The sequence below is a fragment of the Oratosquilla oratoria genome, chromosome 9 (genome assembly GCF_046742065.1).
Source record: "Oratosquilla oratoria isolate Oo_2021 chromosome 9, ASM4674206v1, whole genome shotgun sequence".
Classification (NCBI taxonomy): domain Eukaryota; kingdom Metazoa; phylum Arthropoda; class Malacostraca; order Stomatopoda; family Squillidae; genus Oratosquilla; species Oratosquilla oratoria.
In genome coordinates, this window is record NC_134785.1 from 71,474,156 (window position 1) to 71,486,655 (window position 12,500).

General features: G+C 41.3%; 1 protein-coding gene across 1 annotated transcript in view; it reads right to left on the minus strand.

The window, feature by feature from the left end:
• The window catches only part of LOC143028568 (zinc finger CCHC-type and RNA-binding motif-containing protein 1-like), a 478,714-nt gene that overhangs the window by 33,584 nt on the left and 432,630 nt on the right, over positions 1-12,500 (minus strand). The gene's annotated exons all lie outside the window — the stretch shown is intronic.

The window sequence follows — 12,500 nt, forward strand, 5'->3', positions numbered from 1 at the left end:
TGTACTGTGTCTTGCTGCATTGGCTACCTCCCTTGGTATATAGACAGATTGTATCTCAGTCCAATTTCACAACGAAAAGCGACAAGGGGACTGCACTGTGTGTCCTTTAGTAAGGCTGTAGCTTCCACAGTCTGAGGAAGTGCCCCGTCTTTCCTTTGAGCGTAAAAATGCAACAAACACATTCTTCCCTTCTTCCTGCCGTTGTCATCCGCACATTTTAATTTCCCTTTTTTATTTTCATCCTTCCTCTCTCTTTTCTCCCATTCTCTTCGTACATATCCGGTCGTTATGCAGTTATGTTCATAAATAATTTGTTTATACATCTTTACCACTTTAATTTGTCATGGAGGTTTTAAAGATGTATGTTCTCTTCTGTTATCTAGTTTGAATAAACATTTGGAAATTATTTTGTTAGAATTTGCTCGTCGTCAGTCTTCAATGCAGTTGTATTAATCTTTTTTCCATACTCTTTGATAAATAAGGACATCAAATATAGCTTCATATGTAATTGTTGAGTGAATGAACTATTTATAAAGGTAATTGGCAACAGCGAGGTACGCGTAGGATGTGGTAAAGGATTATTTCAAATTCGAGGAAAATAAGGTTACGGTTTCTCATTGAGAATTTTTATTTTTTTTAAGAAAAAAACGTTGTTAGGTGGAATGAACCCTCTCCTATTCATCGTTTGGTGATGGTGATGCATTTGCACGCGAAAGATTTTCTCTTCTTGAATCGAAACCCGTACACAGCTTGGTTGTCGACAACTAATTTTTTCGTGCACGTCTTTTGTTTTTCGACATTTTTGTTCGTTCGATGTTTCATGAATAATTTTGACACTAGTTTTGAATTAACATAATTTGTTTTATGCTTGTTTTGGTTTCCTGCCTTGTCGTTTTCATTTCATTAAATATAAGTATTTGAAAATGGAAAATGCCGAAGAAGAAGACAGTCACTTTTTTCGTGCATTTCGTTTGTTTCTTCTTTTTCGACATATTTATTCGTTTCATACTTCCATAATTAATAACCTTGGAACTCTGATTTCCAATTATTGACATTCATTTGTCTTATAATTTTTAATCATCAAATGAAAATATTTGAAAATGGTAACTGCCGTCGAAGACGGTATAAAGACGACATGACGCCTCCTTCAAGCACTGCCCCCCATATGATACGGATTGGTTTTGTATAGTTGTATTTATTTGCACATTTTGACATGTGGCGATAATGCGTCACAATAACCTTACTGCCAAGGACTGATACCTCCTCTTTTCAGTTTATGTAACTGAGAAGGACGGCCTGGAACGAACAGATGGGAGAAGAAGCAAACCTCGTCGACAGAATCGAGATGAACCACAAGGACCACACATCACAAGAAGAGGAGTCGACAGATGAATGTTTAATTGAATAGCACACATGACGTCATAACAATTGCAAAAGACATGCTCGTATGCCTTCTTAGGGTTAGGGACCCACGCAAGTTGTATCTGTACATCTTGTAATAACAATAAAAAAAAACTCAAGTCTTTTTCTAGTTGGAGAGCATTTGTCACGTTAGAGCTTCCTCTTGCGCACAGATTACAAAGTCTAAGTAAATATATACAATATCCCAAAATATGGGTGTAAATGGCCGAGGAACAATCATTGGTGACAAAATGACTGTAATCCAATTATTGACAACGGCTGAATCCATACTGCTTGTTTATATGTTTGTGAACACGCGCCTGTGTATTGACTTAATTACAGTACACAGGAGAGGATCTAGGCTCGTGGGGTCCAGTCGCTTATCCTTCAATTATATATCATAACTTATGTATGGTTCCAGTATACGTGAATTTAAAATGAACTACGATAATTGCAGAACGAGAGACAGGGTATCGCAAATGTAGCTCATTTTCTGTATACTAAAATTAGATACATTCGCGCATGCAAAGTAATTGAAGTGTGTGAGTGTGTGTGTGTGCGTGATTTACTACGGTCTTGAATCATGTGTTGGACTCGTGATCGACTGCTATTCCCCTCTCGGATAAGAGCTCAGAGTTCATATATGACCCGATCTTTGGTAATGCTGTGACCTTACACACATACACACACACATACACACACACACACACACACACACACACACACACACACACACACACACACACACACACACACACACACACACACACACACACACACACAGATACAAAATGCAAGTTGAATTGTATATAAAGTCAGACTTAGAAACCCGGGTTTGTGTTCTTGAAAAAAAAAAAACATTCAAACTTGGTACAATTACAAAGGTCTTCTTTCTTTACTAAATATGATCCAATTTTCTTTTTCCTTCGTCCCTTCCTTCTCCGTCCACTCTCGTACTTTTATCTTTTCTTTTACATTTCCCCTCTTCTACATCAAACTTCATGTCTCTTCGAATTCAGCATCTTTCATGACATAAGCCCCACCACTACCACACCCACCCACCCTTCCACGCCAAACTTTATTGTTCTCCTTCTCTTATCTTTTATCTTCTCTTCTTCCTCGCTTTTTCAGCATCCTTTTTCATTTACTTTCACTTCCTATCGTTTCCTGAGAACCCACCCCGGCCACCACCACACTCCTCTTCTCAGAGCCCGAGACCAGCTCTGGTCTTGCTCTCATAATTCCTTCAGATACTGTGTCTTTGTTTTGTAAATTTTTATCACACACAAGCACGCACGCAAGCACACACACACACACACACACACACACACACACACACACACACACACACACACACACACACACACACACACAAACACACGCACACAAATACACACCCAAATAAACAAACACACACACACATAGACAAACATATAAACACACACACACACACACACACACACACACACACACACACACACACACACACACACACACACACACACACACACACACACACACACACACACACACACACACACACACACACACACACACACACAGAATCTGATAAAATGGGATGCTAGGAATACAAGAGGACACGGAAAGAAAATCAAGAAAGACAGCTATAGAAGAGACCTGAAAAAGAACAGCTTTCCTCACATGAATTTAAAAATAGTTTAGATAAAATGAGATATGAAGACGGGACCCCACGAGCATAGCTCCCCTTCCCGTAAAATACAACTAGGTAAATACAACTAGGTAAATACACAAAACACACACACTTAGAAGGAAATGTGACCCAAGCTGGATAATTGGAAAGCAAGGATAAAACTAAAGTAGGAACCATACATTAATTTGAAGGATGCCACCATAATTTCTCTCTTCCTGTATACTACAAATAGGTAAACACACACGTACGCACATACATCATTCTCTCTCTCTTTTTCTCTCCTGGCAGTACAATTCATTTGTAAACATCAAATTTTCCAGCTCATATTCCAGTATACCTTTAGGAAAAGCGCCTTAATTCTGGTCTAATTTACTCATCCTCTGTTCCTGTGCGTATCGATCAGTTCCTTTTATATCAAGTTTACTAGGAATTCTAGGTCAACTATTTCTAGATGTCTCTACTAGGTGAAGACCCCAAGAGATTTGTCGTTTAAAGCTGTGGACATGTTTCCATCTGAAATTGCTCATTACCTTTTGTACGTTGTATATATGCCTTGACAAGAGATAGGGATGGGTGGAGAGTGACTGTGTATAGATGATATTGTTATGCAAGGATGGGAGGGACGGGGGATGGGGTGCTTTTGTGTGAATGACATTTTGACGCAGCAAGAAGGAATTTCTTCCCCGTCTTCTCCTTTTCTGCATGAGGGGACGGAGAGAGGAGGGGGGGGGGGTCGCCGATTAAGTGAAGCGGCCTTGCTATGGATGTACTGTGTCTTGCTGCATTGCTTCTGAGCCAGGGCAGTGGGTGGGATACAGGGATGACCCGTCGTCCATGGGGAACTAAGATGAGAGGGGGGAAAGGGTTGTGGGTAGGAGTGAAATGGGTGGGAGTAGGTACGTACCTACTCCCACCTTTGGCTACCTCCCTTATAAGGGGAGAAAAGCTCTTGGTATATTGATAGATAAATAGATAGATATAATATATTGTCCTAGTCTAATTTTCATTCACGAATTCAAATAGAAAGTATACGTTTATTCATTAATATATTAATTTATCTACTGTATATCTATTAATCTATTTGTCTACTTATTCATTTATGTATCTATTCATTTATCATTCATTCATTCGTTTATTCATCTATTTACTTATTTGTTTATTTATCTATTGTTATTTTCTATTTTTTTGCCGAGGGATTTTTTTTCAGTTTCCAATTGACCAGAAACTCGCGTGGTCCCCTTTCATCACTCTGTGGTGTCGTCTCTATATGTCGTTTTTCTTTCGTGAATTTATTTCTATTAGTACGTGTCTCATTTTCTACTTTCTTTTCGCCACTTTGATACGCATGGTTCGTTACTCTCTATTTTCATTTGTAGATTTTTTCTTAGTTATTATTACCCTAAGGGAGGGGAATTAAACGGAGCTTAATTATTCTTTCTTTTCTTCCTAAATAAATACACTTGGTTCTCTGAGTTACACCAAGGGACTCCCATCGAGTATACTCAATTTATTTACTAGGTTAGTTCTGCAATGACGTCATGATTTTTTTAGTCCAATGATCTCTACTTTTATGTTTAAGATCCTCCCCTGAGGGCGTGATTTTACTCTCGTGAACCAATTGAATTCTCTCCTCCTCCATCCTTTCTCCAATCACAAAGGCTGTCACAAACTCCGTAAGCAATATTGCTTACTCAAGCAAACTCAAAATCAGTGCACCACTGACTTAGTTTACATATTGTTACATCAACACAAAATGAACATTATACAGCAATGAAATCGGGTCTTCGGCGGCTGTTTGTAAAGAATTAGGCTGCGAGCGAGGTTGTGCAATTCGTTTGCCTACGAACTGTTGTTTATCAAACACCCAACTAATAAAAATTAAATTCTCGCCACATACCCCTTTATCTAACTTCATTTGTCTACCTTTATCTACGAGCCTCTTACAATAGCGTCCTTACCTCTAACGCTGCAGGCCCGGGTTCAACACCCAGCAACGATGGACATTGAAGGTGCTATGGACCAGTACCTCTTTTCGATATTAGAACTTCATCAATTTAGTCAAACTGATGACAGCGGTTTCAGATTCAGTTCACAAAGACAACAGCCATTGCAGCGCACTTGAAGTTCAGTTCGAATCCTGTAAATAACTTTCAGGGGCCGACCCTTATGGCTAAACAGTTTCACCATCACATTTTCTCCCGCTTCATTACAACTGATAAAAATAATAATAGAAAATAATACCCAAAACAAACTTTCATGAACATAAATAATCTACTTTTCTAATATATACATATTTTTTTTTATTATGAAACATGGTTTCTGTTATCTTCGCAATCTATCTAGATTTACCTGTTTGTTTAGAAATGTAAAATTTTTCTTCCAGTGTTTACCTAATTTCCAGAAAACTTTGGAATTACAAACATATTTGTTGATTTCCTTTGCGATGTATTAATTTTTTATGCGTTGTTGAGTACCTCTTTTTAAGTTCAAACGCGTTTTCGTTTCTAAGTACCTGATATCAATGTTTATTGCGTGAATATTCAAATCCTAAACAAAATTATGACTGGGGGAAGATGGGTCTATGTTTGGGTTTCAATTCTTTTGCTGCAAATGACGACAGAGATATTTATATAATTCGTCGATAATGGTAAAAGGACCAAATACTCTAAAGAAATTGGATTTTTTTTGAGGGGATGGGGAATTTATACCTTACCACTTACTCTACATATTCACTCCCATTTTCCTTTTTGCATATTCATTCCCATTTTCCTTTCCACCCCGTTTTCTCTCCCACCTCCCCTTATTCTCCTGTTCTCAGTTCTATTCTCCTTTCAGGATTGTTTTCCTTTCCACTCACAATAGATTCCTTTTTCTCCCTGTCTCCTACTTTTTTTTTCTCTGTTCATCCTTTCATCTATCCTTTTCATTTTATTTATACTTTTCTTTTTCGTTAGTGTATCTCTTTCTCGTCTATCTTTGGTTCCATTTTTTTGCGTATTGATTCTTCACTTATTCCATTCTGCTTCATCTTTCGGTGAACTCTTTCTTTATCAAATGGGTGTCACGGAGACGAATAAAATCGCCTGGCGACATCAAGAAGAAAGGGTAAAGAATCACGAATCACTGAAGAGAATCATTCTGGTCAATTGTTCTCTTCTGTCTTCCATTGTTTTCTTCTTTCCCTTCCACCATTTTTCCTCTTCTCTCTCTTTCTTTATTCTTTTAAGTCGTTCCATCCACTTGTACGTTATTCTTTTGTCTATATTTCTGGACACCAAAGGAATGCGCATCAAATTGCGTATGTAGTTAACGAATGGAATAGACTTAGTAATCACGTTGTGAGCACTGAAAAAATGGGTTGTTTTAAGAGAAGGTTAGATAATTTTATAGATAGGGATGACAGGTGGTGAGGAACATGGAATTGCTTAGTGTAGGCCTTATGGTCCCTTACAGACTCCTCCATTCTTATGGTCTTATGTGGAATAGGTTTGGGTGGTGTATCTTGTGGTGAGCAAAGTACTTGCTCTCCTGTCTTTCCTTTCTGCTTTGCCTCTCCGGCTCTTTGGTGCAATGTTGTTCACAATGATAAACATGCTGGTTAATTGCGACAAAATGCACCTGGACTACAACTGATGTGCACTTAGTTTATATGTAGTGTGTCAATGTGGTGTCTGTATGGTGTATGTACAGTGTTTTACGAACACGTACGTATGGTGTGTGTGCGTGTGTGTGTGTGTGTGTGTGTGTGTGTGTGTGTGTGTGTGTGTGTGTGTGTGTGTGTGTGTGTGTGTGTGTGTGTGTGTGTGTGTGTGTGTGTGTGTGTGTGTGTGTGTGTGATTCACCTTGGTCTTTGGAACACGTGTTGGACTCGTGACCGACAACTATTTCCCTCCCGGAAGAGAGCTCAGAGCTCGTATGACCGATCTATGGGTAATGCTGTGACCTTACAATTATACACACCCCAACTCCCCGCCCACGAGAGTTGGAGTAACGACTCGCTCGAAGCGCAGCGATACTGAAATTATTTCAGCCCTGGGCAGGATTCGAACTAGGATCACCGTAGTGACAGTCAGGGACTCTTCCAACCGTGCCACCTAGTGTGTGTGTGTGTGTGTGTGTGTGTGTGTGTGTGTGTGTGTGTGTGTGTGTGTGTGCGTGCGTGCGTGCGTGCGTGTGCGTGTGCGTGTGTGTGTGTGTGTGTGTGTGTGTGTGTGTGTGTGTGTTGTTGCCCGACTCGAAGACACTTATTTTTAGCAACAAGGTCGCACAAGTACAAATCTGAATATAAAATGAAATAGAATTATATCGCGTAATGGCGTGTGGTTGTAAATAGCAGATGGCGCTCGTGAAAATATAAGAGAAGGCGTGGGTGTCATTTTTCTGTGTGATTGTGAGTCGATGTGGGGTCGTGTGAGTAAGAGCCTTGAATGATAAATATCCTGTGAGCAGATGTGAGAAGTGAGTATGAGGAGAATCGATGTGGAGGAAGTGCGTGGCAACCAGGTTGAGTCGACGTTTTGTACGGACGATATAAATGTCGTGTGAATACACAAAGACGACTTTGAAAGTCTTCTGTTGTTGCATTCGGAAGGCTTACAGACTGTTTGTCCTGTTAGTGTGAGTGACATGTATGGATTTCGTGTCAATTATGTAGTAAATATGTAGAATGTTAACACTTCACAATTTAAAAGGTTTTATTGCCTCTGTTTGTATTTGATTATAGCGAAAAAGAGAGTGTAGGAGGCGTAAAATTGAAAGAGAGAGAAAAAGTGTGTGGAAACACAGAATTGGGTAGATCTAATGTAGACGGTATTTTAAGCGTGTTTTCCCCCCAGAAGTGGGTTGGATATATTAAGCTTACGAAACATGAGGTTGATAATTAATTTAGATTCACTCTTAACAAAAATAAGTTACATATGTCTGGGGGAGCTATAATGAGCAGGTCTGCAGCTAAGTTGAAGAACATTAATATGATACGCGTTTCGTATTAATCATTTTTATTTTGTCTTTATTTTCAAGGGGGGAGGGGAGATGTGCCACCGACCCATGGGCTAGAGGCATGAAGGTGTGGACTCTATGGGTTCTAAGATAGGAAGGTCGATGGGCGTGGGCGAGGGATGGGCGTGGGCGAGGGATGGGCGTGGGCGAGGGATGGGCGTGGGCGAGGGATGGGCGTGGGCGAGGGATGGGCGTGGGCGAGGGATGGGCGTGGGCGAGGGTTGGGCGTGGGCGTGGTTTGGGCGTGGGCGTGGGATGGGCGTGGGCGTGGGATGGGCGTGGGCGAGGGATGGGCGTGGGCGAGGGATGGGCGTGGGCGAGGGATGGGCGTGGGCGAGGGATGGGCGTGGGCGAGGGATGGGCGTGGGCGAGGGATGGGCGTGGGCGAGGGATGGGCGTGGGCGAGGGATGGGCGTGGGCGAGGGATGGGCGTGGGCGAGGTATGGGCGTGGGCGAGGGATGGGCGTGGGCGAGGTATGGGCGTGGGGGAGGGATGGGCGTGGGCGAGGTATGGGCGTGGGCGAGGGATGGGCGTGGGCGAGGGATGGGCGTGGGCGAGGGATGGGCGTGGGCGAGGGATGGGTGTGTGTTTTGAGACGGCCACCCTCCTTATAAGGGGGAAAAAGTTCATTGGTTATGTTTGTGTACTTTCATATGAAGAGTATTGAAGTAGATGAAGGGATAACCATCCAGATATGTTACTCTTAATATTCTGTAAGTTTATGTGACATAAACTAACCTAACCTAACCTAACCTATCATGCGAATATTCTTTTTATGCAGTGTGCCTACGTGCATTTTTATTTATTGTATACTATTTATCTATTTTAATTATTCATATATCTATTTATCAGTACTTATTAATAGATGTATCTATTTGTTGACCTATTCATCTACTTATTTATTCACTCATTATCTTTATTTTTATTCATTTATAGATGTGTATATTAGTTTATTTATTCATTTACTTACCTATTGATTCATATATTTATCTATTTATCTTTCCTTATAGATGCATATATTTGTTTATTCATTTACTTACTTATTTATTAATTTGTTTATCTATTTTTACTTATTGATGCATATATTTTTTATTTATTCATTTATCTATGTATGTATTTATTTACTTACTAGTTGTTTTTTTTTCATCGTTGACGTGGAGTGGATTCCTATCACTGGCTGGCAATGCAGACGTCCGTTCCCCTCATCGTCGTCGTCGTTTGTAAACACGCCCTGCACCCCAACTTCGCGTCCATAACGAGAACCGTTGCATGACAGCTCAACCTGGACTGCTGCCACACCTGACGGTTCCTCACACTGTGACGAGGATCTTGAGGACAATTGTTAATTGAGTGGGAGCTGAGGTCGTTGAGACCATAAAAGTGAGGAGGGAAAGTGAGGAAAGAAAGTGAGGAGATAAAGTGCGTATTGGGGGTATTCCTCTTCTTAAAGTTGCTTGTTTTTGTCTTTGTAAAGATACTCGACTCTTCCACGGTCAATTATCTTCACGTGTGTAGAAAGAAACGGAGGGCTTTGTATGTAGGACTATGCTAATTGGCAGGGAACTCGAGTAAGATTAACAAAAGAACACGTAATCTCTGTTTACATTTCTTATTCCACAGAGAATTGTTTTATATAAATTGGGTTTCATTTGGTTCTTACCAACTCTCGGTGCTTAGGGTAAAGGCTTGACAAATACACACTCGCACACTCACACATACACACACATACGCTGTGGTTAGAGCTCTGGCCTGCCACTACGGAGGTCCGGGTTCGATCCTCGCCCGGGGCTGAAATAATATCAGTATCGCAGCGCTGAGGGGTGTTACTCCAACTCTCGTGGGCGGGGAGTTGGGTGTGTGTGTGTGTGCAGGGTCATAGCATTACCCATAGATCGGACCTACGAGCTCTGAGCTCTCTTCCAGGAGGGAAATAGCTGTCGATCACGAGTCCAACACGTGATCCAAAGACCAAGTGAATACACACACACACACACACACACACACACACACACACACACACACACACACACACACACACACACACACACACACACACACACACACACACACACACATACATACACACAACTATATATACTCGTATTTGTGTCCAGGCTTTCAATGTGAGCATCAAATGCGATTTGGAATCCAATCCTTTGTGTGGTATTAGGGACTATCGGGTACCCCTATAAATACGTTATGGCTGACACATAAAAACATCACATCAGTGTCCGAAAACATAATTTACATGGATGAGTTTCTGGCGGGTCGTGTGTGAGGATAAAGAGTTACTACTGTTTATGAAATGCTGTTCATGGCCCTTGTGGATTTGTGTCTGCTGTGGTGTCATTATATTTATAAGTTAGATCAGCTGTGCAGAGTGCAAATGTAGTGTGTGCAAAACCACGGACGTTGTGAAAAATGTTTGTGTGTGTGTGTGTGTGTGTTTGTGTGTGTGTGTTTGTGTGTGCGTGTATGTATGTGTGTGTGTGTGTGTGTGTGTGTGTGTGTGTGTGTGTGTGTGTGTGTGTGTGTGTGTGTGTGTGTGTGTGTGTGTGTGTATGTGTGTGTGTGTGTGTGTATGTGTGTGTGTGTGTGTGTGTGTGTGTGCGTGTGTGTGTGAAATCAGAGTGTAAAATCTGAATCGGGTGTGTTGGCGAATATGAAGATGGTTTAACTACGGGTGGATCACACGGTATGCGTGTGTTTTGGAAGAGCGAGAGAGATACAACGTTTTGGTAATTGAGAGCTAAAGTGTGTGGCATGTAAATAAGTTGCTGGGTAGGCAAGGAATAGTGAATTTGATCAATGTAATATGCTCAGTGCACCTGGGTAAGACCGAAAATGAGAACGAGTGTGGACGATGTACACGTATAAGTACTTTGTGTAGTAACACACACTAAATGTACTCTCTAGATGTAGTCAGTAGCTGCACTTACGAGGTACATCTTCCGGAACTGTGGGTAGTTTGAAGCTCACAAATGTTTTTTTTTATCACGTGCATGTTAATAAAATGTTTGTTTACGTTTGGAAATTGTATTTGCAATCCATGCAATGCGTGAATTATTTCCATGAATGGCGTGTGTGGGTCCATGTGTCACTGCACAAGCATTTACGGAACAGAGACGAAATATTATGCTCAAGAGATGTTACTATTGGTTGCGAAATGAGAATGCAGTTTACGTAGATTATCAAGAGGGAGGACAGTTTGTTGCATGATGATTATGCTGATCTTGGAATCAGCATGGTGACTATGCTAAATAAAGAGTCAGCATGGCGACTATGCTGAGTTTGGAGTAAGAATGGCGATTATGCTGAGTTTGGAGTCAGCATGGAAACTATGCTGAGTTAGAAATCAGCATAGTAACTATGCTGAAGAAGGAGTCAGCACAATGACTATCCTGAATAAGGAGTTAACATGGCGATTAAGCTGATTTTGGAGTCAGCATGTTGACTATATTGAGTTTGGAGTCAGCATGGTGAATATGTTGAGTAAGGAGTTAGCATTGCGATTATGCTGTATTTGAAGTCAAAATGGCGATTATGCTGAGTTTGGAGTCAGCATAGCGACTATGCTGATTTTGGAGTTAGCATGGCGATTATGCTGAGTTTGGAGTCAGCATTGTTACTATGCTGAGTTTGGATTCAGCATGACGATTATACTGAGTTTGGAGTCAGCATGATTAATATGATGAGTTTGGAGTCAGCATGATTACTATACTAAATTTGGAGTCAGCATGACGATTATGCTGAGTTTGGAGTCAGCATGATTACTAAGCTGAGTTTGGATCCAGCATGATTACTATGCTGAGTTTGGAGACAGCACGGCACCTATGCTGAGTTTGGAGTCAGCATGGCGGCTATGCTGAGTTTGAAACCAGCATGGCGGCTATACTGAGTTTGAAGTCAGTATAGTTACTATGCTGAATTTGGAGTCAGCATGGATTATGCTAAATTTGGGTTCAACATGGCGATTATGCTGAGCTTGGAGTCAGCATGATTATGCTGAGCTTGGAGTCAGCATGATTATGCTGAGTTTAGAATCAGCATGGCGACTATGCTGAGTTTGGAATCAGCATGGCGAATATGCTGAGTTTGAAGTCATCATGAACTACACGCGGGCACTTGTCATTGCAAGCATTGTGGCGGACGTTTAGTATGCGCAGCATATGCAACAGGAACAAGAATCTAAATTGCTTCCTGAGAATGTGGGGGGTCGTTAAGACGTGCATCTGGTGTGACGGTGATACGGTGTTACGGTGTAACGTTAGCGTATGTGGATTCGGCAGGAAGTGGAGTGCCTGTGAGGAGGGGGGTTGGGGGTTGGGGTGGAGAGTGTGGAGGGTGAGGAATGAGTGTGTTGAGTGTGGAGTGCGTGTGTGCGGACTGAGGAGGGACAAAACAGAGACGGGTGTGTTTTATGAATCG